This window comes from Mixophyes fleayi, chromosome 12 (assembly GCF_038048845.1).
Source record: "Mixophyes fleayi isolate aMixFle1 chromosome 12, aMixFle1.hap1, whole genome shotgun sequence".
In the NCBI taxonomy this organism is placed as follows: domain Eukaryota; kingdom Metazoa; phylum Chordata; class Amphibia; order Anura; family Limnodynastidae; genus Mixophyes; species Mixophyes fleayi.
This window is the reverse complement of record NC_134413.1, coordinates 73,312,944-73,327,270: the sequence shown is the minus strand read 5'-3', so window position 1 is coordinate 73,327,270 and position 14,327 is coordinate 73,312,944. Positions and strand designations below refer to the sequence as shown.

The window sequence follows — 14,327 nt, the reverse complement described above, 5'->3', positions numbered from 1 at the left end:
GAAGATTCTAACAGCATAATTTGGGAGACTAAACGCTCCTACACACTCTTTGCAGAGAGCTCTATCCCCAGCAAGCATACAAATGCCTATTAGCCTGCAATCATCAATTAATTAAACCCATCTCCCCAGACTGGCATTATGCCGACTTCAAACACAGATCTGTTAAAACGATGTGTTCTCAATGGTATTCCACAGCAATACCAGGCACAGTCATACAGCTATATGTGGCTTATGTAAAATCTCTTCTACCATATTCCTCGGGAAGTAAAGCTGGGATTCAGCTATCTCATTTTATTCTGTACCGTCGTCAATATCAGTTTCCCCTGTTATTTTGCCTTTATTAAAAGGTAAGAATTACCTTTTACACTAAGCTAATGCACCATGGGTATTTGTATGCAAATCAATAAACAGACTCCACCCACTTGTGTTTTCCAACATTCTAAATTGGAACACTAACAGTCTTTAAAAAGGAAATCTAAATCATATTGGTGTTAGTACTTTTATTTCTTTACAGGTATACAAAAAAATGAGATATGGCACAGCAATGGAGAGCTCCTCGCACAAGACTTTTACACTTTTCACACCAAAATCCCGGGTCAGACACAGGATAATGAACACGGTTTCAACTATTTACAATGGACTGGTATCTGCCCTGCATTCTCAAGTTGAGCCCTTCCAATGAGCTGCTTTTAACTAAACCAGGGTCGAATAACAAGGGGACAACCCTGGTCACGACCAAGGTCGTGAACCCGGGTCGCCATCTTGACACGGACACACAACCTGGGTTATTCCCGGGTCCATGACTCTTTGTGAAAGGGGTACAATAGACCGTCTCTGCTCCCAAATGTCACAATTAATTTACCACTGCCAAGGTAATAAAATAATGATTTTTTTTAAAGACGGCCCTCTTGACACACACCACGAAACTGGAAGTGTTAATGTACCATTAAAGACAAAATAATCTCAATGCACGTTCTTTTCCAGTTCCCCATCTAAACAAAAAAAATCACTTTCACCAACTGCCCGTGTACTTCCCCCTCACAATAAGGCAATTTGCAAAACAATTTCAAAATGATGCATTGAAAATATATTGAACCCAAAATATATTCACTGTACCCCTTGACCTACATCTACATGCTCGTATTAAAATTTCTTGCCCCTGTAGGCAGGTTGTCTTATGACACAACCTGATTAAATCAATTAATGGAGAACAGCAGCCAATCACAAGCTCAGAAATTGGCCATCAAGTCTGGCTTATCGATATATTGGGGTCCAATGTTCCACCAACCTGTGCCTCAACGTGGCTCATAAGAAACATGAACAAGACAAACTTCAATCAAGGGGTAGATTTATCAAACCTTCACAACAGGAAAAGTGGAGGTGTTGCCCATAGCAACCAGATTCCAGCCATCATGTTCTAGAATGTTGAAGATAAATGATATCTAGAATCTGATTGGTTGCTATGGGCAACACCTCCACTTTTCCTTTTTATCAAACCTTCTAAATCTACCTCTACTCATATGCAATTCTGTGGCACTTTACATTACTATATGCTGAACTGCCTATTATATATTCTGCATCCACTGTTCCCTGGAAACTAGAAATGACAGTGTTTGTATTGCCCTAGGTAAAAGTCAGCATACTGCCCTTCAGCGTGGGTTCCTCATTAGTGTAACCTTTTAACTCCTTCCTTTCCTGGTCACCTATGTTACAGGAATTATTGCCTATCTATATACACACACATTATATCAGTGATGGAGTACTGAAATATAATTCTTCCTTGTTGGGGAAAGTAAAAAGGAAGAGATCCCCACAAAAAGCCATTTATTTTCCAAATATATTTGAAGCCTATTAGTGTCCTATATACAAAGGGGCCTATTCGATCCTGTGCGAGAAGTGTAACAGTCTTGTACGGGAAACTTTGCTTCCATCTTCACATGCAAAAATATCTCCTAGGTCAATCAAAGGCCTACTCGCCCCCTATACTTGGGCAGAGGTAAGTGTCGATGCCCATCCTCCTAATATAGCCAACACTGGTGGCAGAGGGCTGCCAGGCCACATGGCACCAACACAGGCTTCATACTTACCTACTTTCTTCAGCTCCCTTCCGGGAGCCAGCCAGTGGAGGGGGGCGTGAAGGGGCGGGGTGGCCGAAATCGCGTCATTTCGGCCCCGCCCCCTGTGACGTCATGACGCAAATTGCGTCATTTGACAGCGGGGGCGGGGCCAAACGCCGCGATTCACCGGGAATCGCGGCGTTTGGGATCTAATTCTGCCCACTTCACTAGGAAGTGGGGCACTTCCTAGTGAAGTGGGCAGAATTCGGGAGATTGCCACACTCGCCCGGGAGTCCGGGAGACTCTCACAAAATGCGGGAGTCTCCCGGACATTCCGGGAGAGTTGGCAAGTATGAGGCTTTTGTGCCAGGCAAATCATTTGGCGTCATTGGTTGCCCCTGTCCTGGGTCCCCTCTATGTAAAGGTCACTCAGGCACGGGGCATTAAGGCCTATCCCTTCTCTACTCCAGTGTACCCCTCAGGAGGGAATCGGAGGAGGGCTGCGGAAAATAGCAGGGGTCAAGGCGGCTTAATTATACACCGCTATGCCCCACACTGCAGACATTGTTTTAATAAAATAGACACTTTTTATACATACATGAATATATCTATATGTATATTAGTGAGGGTGCAACAGCTACAGGGCCCAGCAATGCCAGGTTGCCCGTTCCTCCGAGGCCCTATAACCCCCCTGATGGTCTCCGCTAGAGTGAAGGTCTCCTCTGAGTGGCGCATGCGATACACTGATCTGGCCTCTTGGTGAGGGATCGATTAAAGCCCACTTCTGCTTAAATCGCACCTCTTACGATCATCTCTCCAGCCTCCGTGTGACAGGCAGACCCGGCCAATAACAGGTCACTGCACGGCTGAGTAAGTTACACGTGTAAGGACTTGAATAGGTTTCATCTGGCAGCATTGCACAGCAAAAACAAACACGCAGCTGAACGGGGGGCCAAGAGAGGAAATATCACTGCTGTTACCCAAAAGAGCTGTTTACGTGGGATAGTTCCGCTTTTGGGAGCAGTATTTTCACGTTTCTCCGGAGAAATGTGTCTATACATTCTGCATGGTATCTTCCTGCTGCCTGGAATTCTCCCTTTTTATACCCCAACCACACCCCACGGTCAGTATGAATTGGCGCGATTGACTCTAAATTCTATGGAATGTGGAAATTATAGACGCACCATGGCTCTGCACATGAGCACCGTTCAATCAAAGAACTGGAGGGTAAATTTATCGAGCCGAGTGTTTGAAAAGTGGAGATGTTGCCTATAGCAACCAATCAGATTCTAGCTGTCATTTTGTAGACTGTACTAAATAAATGATAACTGGCATCTGATTGGTTGTTATAGGCAACATCTCCACTTTTCAAACCCACTGGAAACTTGCAGCTTGATACATTTACCCCCTGGTGTAATAAATCCCGCTATATAGAGGGGCTGGTTAGTGCGGATATACACAGCCACATTTTTTTTAAATACATCCTGGATATCATGTCATTTAAAGCACAAATATCAGACATTAATGAAAACATAAATGCATTCAACCTGCATTTGATATTGTTTTTACTAGAGATCGCTGTATGCTTTCCGGCCTATTTAAACACAACAAAAGAATGGAAACAGAACACTCACAAAAACTCTAGCAGGTGAAAAGAAACACTGGCTATTGTAATACTAGGGACAATGATTCTAGGGTAAGACTTATGTACATGTGTTATTCATGTAGAACACATCAAACGCCTCTGGCTATGTGACCCGAGCAGGGGCAGGTTGGGCTGGGGGGCAGGGGGTCATTTTCTAATGGTTTTTAAATCATTTTATACCAGTACATGGAAGCTGATCTGCTAATGAATTTTACTTAATGACAGACATAAAATGTATTGCCTGCATTCTGCCTAAGCTGTTGAAGCTGTTCATAGCTGGGTGAAGGTTAAGTGGTTATATGACCCCTATCACAGCGCCTTCCCCAGTCCAGGCCGCCACTAGTTCACTGCTCCTTCGTGGACCTCTGGGAGGAGACCGGATTAGGACTGCTGGATCGTCTCTCTCTGTGTATTCTGCAGTTACAGCTCATAGCTATACACCTATATATACACAGACAGGGGGGGGGTGTGGACCCCACACACACACACAACACAATTTATTTTATGTATAAAAGGTGAAATGCTGCGGTGACTGACAAAGACTGTGACTTCCTTCATGTTAGCCAAGCACCCGACCCATCTATCCGTAGGTGGTTTAACTAATAGCCTGGTGCACGACAATATTATTTGTAATATTTAGGTAATAGCCACAGAGAGAGAGGTAAGGTCCTTGCTACATAAATAAATGGCAAGTGTATGTACCCATCTGAATTAGGAAACCTTGTCATGATAGTTGGGCCGCGCTCGCCCAGGCTGGGTGGGCCAGCGCTCGCCCACGCCGGGTGGGCCCGCGCTCGCTCAGGCCCACCTGCCCATGTCAGGTTATGCCCCTTCTGGACTGTGTGCCTCCTTTTTATTTCTATTACAGTCAATTAAAAAGCTAAGGATGTATTGAAATACTCCCAATTTCCTTGCAAAATGAGCAGGCTGCAGCGCGATCAGGGTTGTCACAAATCTTAAAGGGGTTAGTTTTGGTGTTTTAAAGAAACAATGTAAAATAAAATGGACAGGCCTGCCCTCGTCATTGCATGGTAGAAAATCAGGAAGACATTAGGCCACGCCTTGATCTGCCGCAATTTCAAAGCTCACCCCTTTGTGGAAAGCCCCATACCTAAAATTTGCATTGGCATGTTATAAATCACCTTGCATATCAGTCAATAAAACAACCTGCGACCTATTGCCTTTATATGGTCATGGAACATCTCAGCCACTTCTGATATTTGACAGTATATATAATTTGACTTGCTAGAGTCCAGTCGTAACTGAAGCATTATGCATATAAGTGGAAGGGTCAGTGCTTGCACCCCCCACCAGCATCCTTAGACAAGACAGAGCTATAACCAACTAGATTCTGGTTGCAATCAATGTGGAATGTTTTTAAGACTGACTAAAGGACAACAGATCTGAAAAACAGATGTCAGCAGATACTGGAGCTTCTTCCAAACAACCCTTTCATCAAACAACATAACTACGTTGTATAACTAAAATAAGAAAAAGCACAGTAGTAATATTCACTATAAAATTTTATGGTGCCTCATGCCTTTAATCTATGTCAATGGCTCACTCAGCGTTACGGTTAATTTATTATAAGCAGAGTATTTATATATAATTTTTACATTAAATATATGTCAAAATATTTTTTGAATGCTTGTTTTTTATTTTAGGAAAGATAGCCAAAATATTTATTTTTCTCCAGTTTTCATAAGATGACGATACCTCACGCCAAGTTTAACAATAAACACAAAAAGTCAACAACAAAAAATACAGTCTACAATAGAACAACAAATAAATTAAAATAATCTACAACTTTAATAATAATCTACAAGTCATTTTAGACCCCCATCATCATTATTTATTTATATAGCTCCAGCAGATTCCATGGTGCTTTACAATTGGGAGTAAACAGTAATAAAACAATACTGGGTAATACATACAGACAGAGAGGTAAGAGGGTCCTGCTCACAAGCTTACAATCTATGGGACAATGGTTTGATACACAAGGGCACGTGCTACATCATGTTGAATATTTGTCCAGCTAGAATGCAAAGGTTACAAAGTATTTAGTGGGCTGTGTGGTCAGTCACACAACTATGTTGGTCAGAAGGTTGTTGTCTTGTGTTAGCAGTGTTGAGGGTGGTAATAGGGTAACCTAGGGTGATTAAGAGGGTGGTAGAGGAATATTATAAGCTTGTCTGAAGAGGTGGGTTTTCAGAGAACACTTGAAGGTTTAAAGACTAGAAGAAAGTCTTGTAGTGCGAGGGAGGGAATTACATAAAGTGGGTGCAGCCTGAATAAAGTCCTGTTACCGGGAATGGGAGGATGTGATGAGAGTGGAAGAGAGATGCAGATCTTGTGCAGAACGGAGGTGTCTAGTTGGGAGATATTTTGAGACAAGTGAGGAGATGTATGTTGGTACAATTTTGTTTTCCCCACTAATTAGTAAAGACCAGTGGCGGATCCAGGGGGGGGGGGGGGGGGGGCGATCGGGCCCCCTAGCAGGGGCTTGCTGCTGACGGCTGCACACTGTGCAGGTCCGTTCAGCATTGACAGTGTGCTGCCCGGCTGCTCTGATTGTGTTTTAAACACAATCAGAGCAGCGGGACAGCACACTGCCAATGCTGAACGGACCTGCACAGTGTGCAGCCGTCAGCAGCCTTAGAGATTAGAAAGGGGGCGGGGCCTAAATCCCCCCCCCCCCCCCCCTAAAATCGCCCCGGGTAGAGCAGTTGCCTAGATCCGCCCCTGGTAAAGATTAAGTTATTGTATGGACTATACAATACTTTAATACAAAAAAATATACTAAAATAAAGCCCAAACATAAGTGTTGAACACTATGTTGGGGTTTTGTGAGAACTTACTTTCTTATAGCAGAGGCATGTGAATACCTTCCAGACCAAGATCTCTGATTACTTTAAGGTCACATCACCCTAATGACACTAAGCACAATAAAGTTATTTTTACACTATGTTTTTAAGGGCAAAAAAAATATTCTCATACTCAGAATTCTACTGTGGTGTACACACACTGACATTGAATGTAAAAGACTAGTAGGTACCTTTTTAGGGCAATAAGACGTGTACCCCTACAAGAATTTTAAAACCGTGCTAAGCCCTGATGCACAATAATGGTCTTATAAACTCGGTTTTGATATGCAATTTTCAAATGCATGCGATGGGTGGATATGTGTTACTAATCTGCTCGCGACGCGTTTTTCAGTATTTTAAACATGAACCAATGGGGTCCACCTCTCAAAGCAAGAAGTGACCCGATTTTCATTCTCTTTCAAAGCCTTGTAGGGCGCATATAATAGTTATTGCAGGCGTTTTTAAGGCAATGCCTACTGTTTCAGTCTATGTTTAACGAACGTTACTGCGCCACAATTATTTAGGGCTGCATGGTGGCTCAGTGGTTAGCACTTCTGCCTCACAGCACTGGGGTCAGGAGTTCAATTCCCGACCATGGCCTTATCTCTGTGGAGTTTGTATGTTTTCCCCGTGTTGGCGTGGGTTTCCTCCGGGTGCTCTAGTTTCCTCCCACACTCCCCAAAAAAAAAAAAAGCTGCTAAAAAAATACTGTATACATCATCTCAGTTTCTGCCCTATTAATGCACAGAGGCCTCTATTACTGGCCAGGTGGAAACAATACTTGTAAAGCAAAGAATTATCACAGTTTTCGGTGTAATTACTTCCTCTACTATCTTGTGATGCTGTTGTACACTCTTTGTACTACTTAATGGTTGGCAAGATCTCTGGCCTGTGACTGCCAATGCCCCGAGGTTCTCACCACTCCTGCCCCACCCTGTAAATAGCCCCCCTTCCCCCCCCGCCCTCCTCTCTTCTTTTTGAAAGCCTGTTTATAAAGGCCAGGAAGGTAAAAGGTGACATTCCTGAGAGTGGGATCCCGCATAAGGTTACCATCTACAGTTATGTGGTGTTCCCTTCCTTCAGGCATGGTAACCTTGTCATGTCAGATCACAAAGAGACAACGTAGAGTTCCGGACACAGACCCATTGTGAGAGAAAGTTGATATTACGAGGTCTGGTGGGGTCAGAGACTTGCTTACGTGTCATACCTATAAATACCAGTAACAATGTAACAGATCTCTGCTTTATGTGGCAGAAACCTGTAATATATCTTACTGTGAGCTAATTCCTCACACACACTAACACATGTTACCCTGAAGTGACTCCTAAACCGCGTTCACTAATATATACAGAGATTACAGCAATCATTATGAAAACCAAAGTGCTGACGTCACTAAACACGGATAGTAAAGAGATAAATTCACATGAGTTTATGCATTTTTATTGCAGTCGACCCAGTCCAGTAATATTTGTATAATTGGCACCAATTATACTGTAAACTTGCTTTATTTACCTTTCCCCAACGTGAAGAACAAGCTGAAGTCCTTACCTTGCGCTGCGTCTCTTGCTGCGGCCCTTACAGAAGCACAAGGGGCAAAAGCTGCCACCGTGTTCGTGTCTTAGGGCTAGATTTACTAAGCTGCGGGTTTGAGAAAGTGGGGATGTTTCCTATGGCAACCAATCAGATTCTAGCTGTCATTTTGTAGAAAGTACTAAATAAATGAAAGCTAGAATCTTATTGGTTGCTATAGGCAACATCCCCGCTTTTTCAAACCCGCAGCTTAGTAAATCTAGCCCCTAGTCTATGTTCCTCTCTCTAGATGCGTATTAGTCGTTGTCAGTGCTTTGTTTTGTAAGAAAAAAGGTGCCGGAAATCACCTCTTTCAGCCCCCTCATTTTTCTGTAGCCCTCTCTTTCTGCTCCCCCCCCATTTTTCTGTAGCCCTCTCTTTCTGCAGCCCTCTTTCTGCTCCCCCCCCCCATTTTTTGATAGCCCTCTCTTTCTGCCCCCCCCCCCCATTTTTCTGTAGCCCTCTCTTTCTGCGGCCCCCCTCCCCCGCTTTTTGTAGTCTGTACTTACCTTCTATGCTTCTGTTCTCGCTTCTCTGCTTGATCGCGGCTCCTCTCACTGGCAGTGTTGTGACGTCACAATGCTGCCGTAGTCAGAAGCAGGACACACACTAAGATGCGGTGCTGCACTGTAGCACCGCAGAGGAAAAAAAAAATGTTAAAAAGTTTGAGAACCCATGGAAAAAGATGCCGGAACGCCGTTCTGAGTGTTCTATGACAAAAAAAAAGCCCTGGTCGTCATCACTGTGAGTGTGTGTAAATGTTAATCTCTGTCAGTGACAATCAACAGGGGATGGGGGGATTCAAATGCCATCGATGTCACATGCCAACATTTCGACGCGCACACTGCCGACAGTTACGGTAGAAATCTCTGCTTATTTTTCCCCTGGCACCCAAAAAAAACGAGCAGACATTATGAAATCTGTGCCGCGAAGCGCCTCTGGAACGTCTGAGACACTTTGCGGCTGACCGGATCCCCCCTATGGGTTGGATTGGATTTTTGTGGTAAGGAAAAGATTTTTTAAATCAAAAGGTTTGTTTTCTAAGGAATAATGTACCCTCTACTTTAAATGATCATGGATATTAGAAGTAACTTATTATTAATATTATCATTTATTTATAGCACAACTACAAAGTTCCACAGCGCCGTACAGAGCGGTAGTGCAGACAAGGTAGACGTAGTTGACATAAACAACAGCTCGCAAAATAGTCATAGCACAAGTAGCACTGCAAAGCGCTGTAACAAATATAAGTAGTAGTACAAGCGGGGTATCCGACATCAATTCATATGACATAAGGTAATTACAAGGTTGGCGAGAGTAGCTGAAGGTGACAAGGGGAGGGCAGGAAGTGGGGAAGGGATAGGCTACAAGATTAAGGAGGATTCTGCTCGTTTCAGATTACAATCTAAAGTTACCTCAGTAATCGAGCCTTCTGGCATCATACTTTAGACATGATCAGCAAATTCCAAGGCAACTTAAAAAATCCATACACTTCACAGTAGCTATCCCATATATAATACACAGGTTATGCTAATATATGTATAATCTCCTGTAAATATCTATATAAAAAGTGATTTCTGGTACATTTTCTGTAGTCATCATTAGAAAACGTGTGTAATATGAGGAATAACACACCCTTACTGTAAACTGTGGTACATATTAGAAGTGACATCACCTCTGTGACCTTTATAGGGGCAGCACAGTGACTCAGTGGTTAGCACTTCTGCCTTACAGCACTGGGGTCATAAGTTCGATTCCAGACCGTGGCCTTATCTGTGAGGAGTTTGTATGTTCTCCCCGTGTTTGCGTGGGTTTCCTCCGGGTGCTCCGGTTTCCTCCCACACTCCAAAAACATACTGGTAGGTTAATTGGCTGCTACAAATTAACCCTAGTCTCTCTGTCTGTCTGACTGTCTATCTATTAGGGAATTTAGACTGTAAGCTTCAATGGGGCAGGGACTGATGTGAGCGAGTTCTCTGTACAGCGCTGCAGAATTAGTGGCGCTATATAAATAAATGGTAAAGATGATGAGTCAATGACCTTGTGGCCAAGAACATCCCCAGTCATGACCAATATCAACATAAATTAGGAATGCATTATACTATATAGTAATCACCTGTAGCTTTCCGGGTGATGGAAAACTACAAGCCCCAGCATGCTTTGCCAGTAATTTACCAGTTGATAGCTGGCAGTGTATGCTAGGACTTGTAGTTTCACAAACACCTGAAGAGCCACAAGATTGGTCCAGACAGGCTTATCACAGCACCAAGAAGAAACAGCAAATGTGAATTTATATCTGGATATGGAAGATTTGCAAGTTATTAACAGATGGGAAAGCGGAATACTTTTGAAATAAAATAGAAGTCCTTTAAAGGGAGATATCTTTAATAGCTAACTACAGCGGTAGTCATTGCAAGCTTTCACGGGTACACATTAACCTCCAGCTAGAGCGTAAAACACTGCTTAAAAGAAAAAAGTAAAGTTACAGATCTACTCCATCACTCATAATGGAACAATGGGTCTCTCATGACACCGGCAGCCTGCAATCCAACGTGCCAAAATGGGAGAAAAAAAATGACTATTTCTGTCGTTCAGAACTTGGCCAACAGCGAGCAGAATTCCACGGATAATTTGCTGGGAGTGCAGTGGGATGAATGATCTATATTAGGATTCAGGCGGGGATCGGCGCAATCAGTCTATGTCATGGCGACTCTAAAAGCAGATATTTTTAACCCCTTCTTCAATTCACAATTCCCGGATTCGCTTCTTAGGCTGAGTTCACACTACAGAAAATTTCTCCCGATGCGATATTGTTAAGGATTTTACCAACGACTGAAAGTCCCGATCAGCAGCCGATTCATGTGTACACACTATGCATGACTTACACGATTTACCGTCAGATCTGTGATCTTCATCTGTCATAACCATCGGCTGAAAAGATCTGGACCTTAAACTCGATGGAGATCCTGATCGTGAGTGCGTACACACTGCAGGATTGGAACGACATTGTTCCGTCGTTGAATGAGATTTTTAGTCCGGTTATAAATCAATGAAATGATACAATGTGCTTTTGTGATAAATTGTTGATCGTTGCAACGCACACACTAAGGCGATATTGGGCCGAACGGTTGTTTATATAGATTCTACAGCGGGGTCCTGCTTAGTGACCATTTCAATATAAAGAGAAAGTACAAACCATTTGGAATTAGGGCTTAGTCCTACATCATTGCATCAAACCATTACTATGTCTGCAGTGGCACGAAAACTAAAGACTGGCTTTTATTTGGTTCTAAAAGTTTCAACCAGCTGATCGACATTTTTCAGACATTCCTACATAGCTGGAAAGAGATTAAAATTTATTGGCCATTTTAGTGCTGATTTTCCAGAGCCGGCACATAGCTACGGGGTATAAAAAAAAATAAAAAAAAATATTTTGGGGTATATTTACTAAACTGCGGGTTTGAAAAAGTGGAGATGTTGCCTATAGCAACCAAACAGATTCTAGCTGTCAGTAGAAAGTACTAAATAAATGAAAGCTAGAATCTGATTGGTTGCTGTAGGCAACATCTCCACTTTTTCAAACCCGCAGTTTAGTAAATTTGAGTAAATTTTCAAGCTCCCTTTGACTCAAGGGAGCTTGAAAAATGTGCAATTCCTTTAAGCTGGGTACACACTGATGTAATTGTGGTGGAGAGCACACGAGATACACGACCGTTTGTTCAGATATTGCAAGAGTGTGTACGCTCCCACAATCAGGTTTTATAATACCAAAGCACACTGCATCGTTTGATTTAGTTGTATAAACTTCATAAAACCCACAATCAGTGGTGGAACGATGTCAGGCAAATATGGAAGTGTGTACACACTCACGACCAGCAGCTTTGGCAGATATCTGTAGAGTGTACAGAGTCAAGATCTTACCAGCAGATGGTTATGAGAGATGGGGATCAAACAACATATATCCATTATACAAATAAAGTCCCCTGTTATCTTTTTTCTCCAGATAATTACTATTGTCTGGACACAGCGATCAATGTTAGGCATTATCTTACAGACTGTTTATTACCTGAATACAAATGATTTTTTTTAGATATCCTGACTACTGCGGGTCAGTCTGTTCTGTTGCCCTCTTTAACCTATGGTCTATTTGTCTGCGTATAAATTTAATGTTACTTAATTCAGGCCTGGCTTGTAAATTAGCTTGCTCTGTGTTCGCCGAGATAAATAAATTGATTCATTGATTGATTCTGTGACACCAGAATTCACATCTACCCACCACGTCCCAAAATGCTTTATGTGAACATAATAAGGGGGGAAAAACTCCATTATTCATATTCTTATTCACTATAAATAAATGAATAAGATATATTATATTTCTTGCTAAACTGTTAAGTAAAGCAATATATAAACTACGGTATAAAATCCCCCCCCCCCCCCCAAAAAAAAAAAATATATCTCATCATTGTCATTTTTTTATATAGCGCCAGCAAATTCCGTAGCGCTTTACAATTGGTAATATATATATATGTATATATATATATATCTCCCCATTTCAGAGGGTAGTGTTAGGATGCCTCCTATATAAATGGTTTGACTATTGGAATTCTCTTACGCAATCCATTACTTCCTTGCACGACAACACATTAACAAAATAAATACATTTTGACACAAATGGGTGTGGCTTGTTCAATGAGTGCACGCAGGCGACCAGATTGTACAAGAAGACAGCCCTCTGTTTAATCAAACTTTATCTAAACAGTGATTTGTTTAATTATTATTTTTTTAGAAGTTCATCGCTCACAGTAAAGGTTACACGTCACTTAAAAATGAATGACCTATAAAACCTCATTTGCAACTCTATCCCCTACCCTTCATTTAGATGTGGCAGCCTCTATGTCTTTTTAACTTTGTTTTTTTTTAATAATTTCTTGTCAACATTTACAAAAACAAGCCCAACCATAATACAAAAACATTTTAATTTTGCTATATAACAGGGAATAATAACTTGTATTTTAGTGCCAAGTATTTAGGACAACAACTAAACAGTTAAATTCAGCTTCAAGTAATTACACACAGCAAACACTGTACACACATCCTGGACTCAGGAAGAAAATATTGATTGCAAAACATAAAACAGCCAAAACAAGAATGATTGTACTCACCAGGTTTGAGAAGGTGCTGGATCTATCTGTAGCACAGACCCCCACCTAAATTCCTCAGTGCTAAGGGGGTGCCTATCTCCTCTTCTCCCCTCCTTTACACTCAGTGCATTCTCCACAGTCCTCGGACTAAACTACCTCCTCCTAATCTCTGTTGGTTAAACTTTTCATGTATCCAGCCTCCAAATTAGGAGAGAGGGAGGGGGGTAGGGTGGCCCACTTTTTTTTTTTGAAGGTCTCTTGTGTGTTGTAGAATAATACAAGCCCCCAATCTCTCTTCCTGGGAGGCAGGGCTTTGCAATGCAGGTATAGCTGCAAGGTGTTAACAATGTGCACCCTGTGTACAGATTGGGGATTGATAGGGACCTACCCTCCTCCAGTTTGCGCAGGCACTGCTCTCCTTCAGCGTTGCAGTTGTCTGCAGACTGGTCTTACAGGACATGATTCATTGTAGGCTGCAGACATAGAGAAAAACCAGCAATCCTCCTCTACTGTGAAGTTTGTCTTCTGATCAGACAGAGATGGTTTATATATCATATCCTTGTCCAGCGCTGGAGCCTCTCATGGAGTCAGGAAGCTGCAAAGCCAGATAGTAGCGCAGAGTTCAATGCAATATTTTGCTGGGGGAACTGCATGGTGACGGTATGAATCAACCAGGAAGGCGATCTGCTCTTAAAGGAACAGCATTAAAATAATCCTATAGCCCAGTCATAGCAGATTATAATATCCTGCTCCCCTTTTCCTGTGCTATATCATTGAAATAACGTTGGCTGAGTTAATTAGCGAGAGAAAGATTAATGATCTAATTAAGCCCAGAGTATTGTAGTGAGAGAATAGGAGGGAAAACGTGAGCAGAATATTATCAGTGTGAAATACTTCAGGTTGGTATAAAGTGCTTTGCCTTCCAGTAGTCTGTTTATAAAGAAAACCTCATGGTAGAATGTAAGCTCCTGGGGTTAGTATCTTGCATGACAGCAACAAAAAGTGGGTGCTCAGAAAATGTCAGTAAGGGTTAAATTCACCAGGGACCTCG

General features: G+C 42.3%; 1 protein-coding gene across 6 annotated transcripts in view; it reads right to left on the bottom strand.

The window, feature by feature from the left end:
* Window positions 1–13,931, bottom strand: part of LOC142108855 (death-associated protein kinase 2-like) — an 89,832-nt gene extending 75,901 nt beyond the window's left edge. For 4 of the 6 annotated variants that reach the window (XM_075192784.1, XM_075192783.1, XM_075192787.1 and 1 more), the window contains exon 1: window positions 13,298–13,658. The gene's annotated coding sequence lies outside the window, so the exon portion shown is untranslated. The other 2 variants (XM_075192785.1, XM_075192786.1) reach the window with 2 other exon arrangements.
* Between the last annotated feature and the right edge of the window lie 396 nt (window positions 13,932–14,327).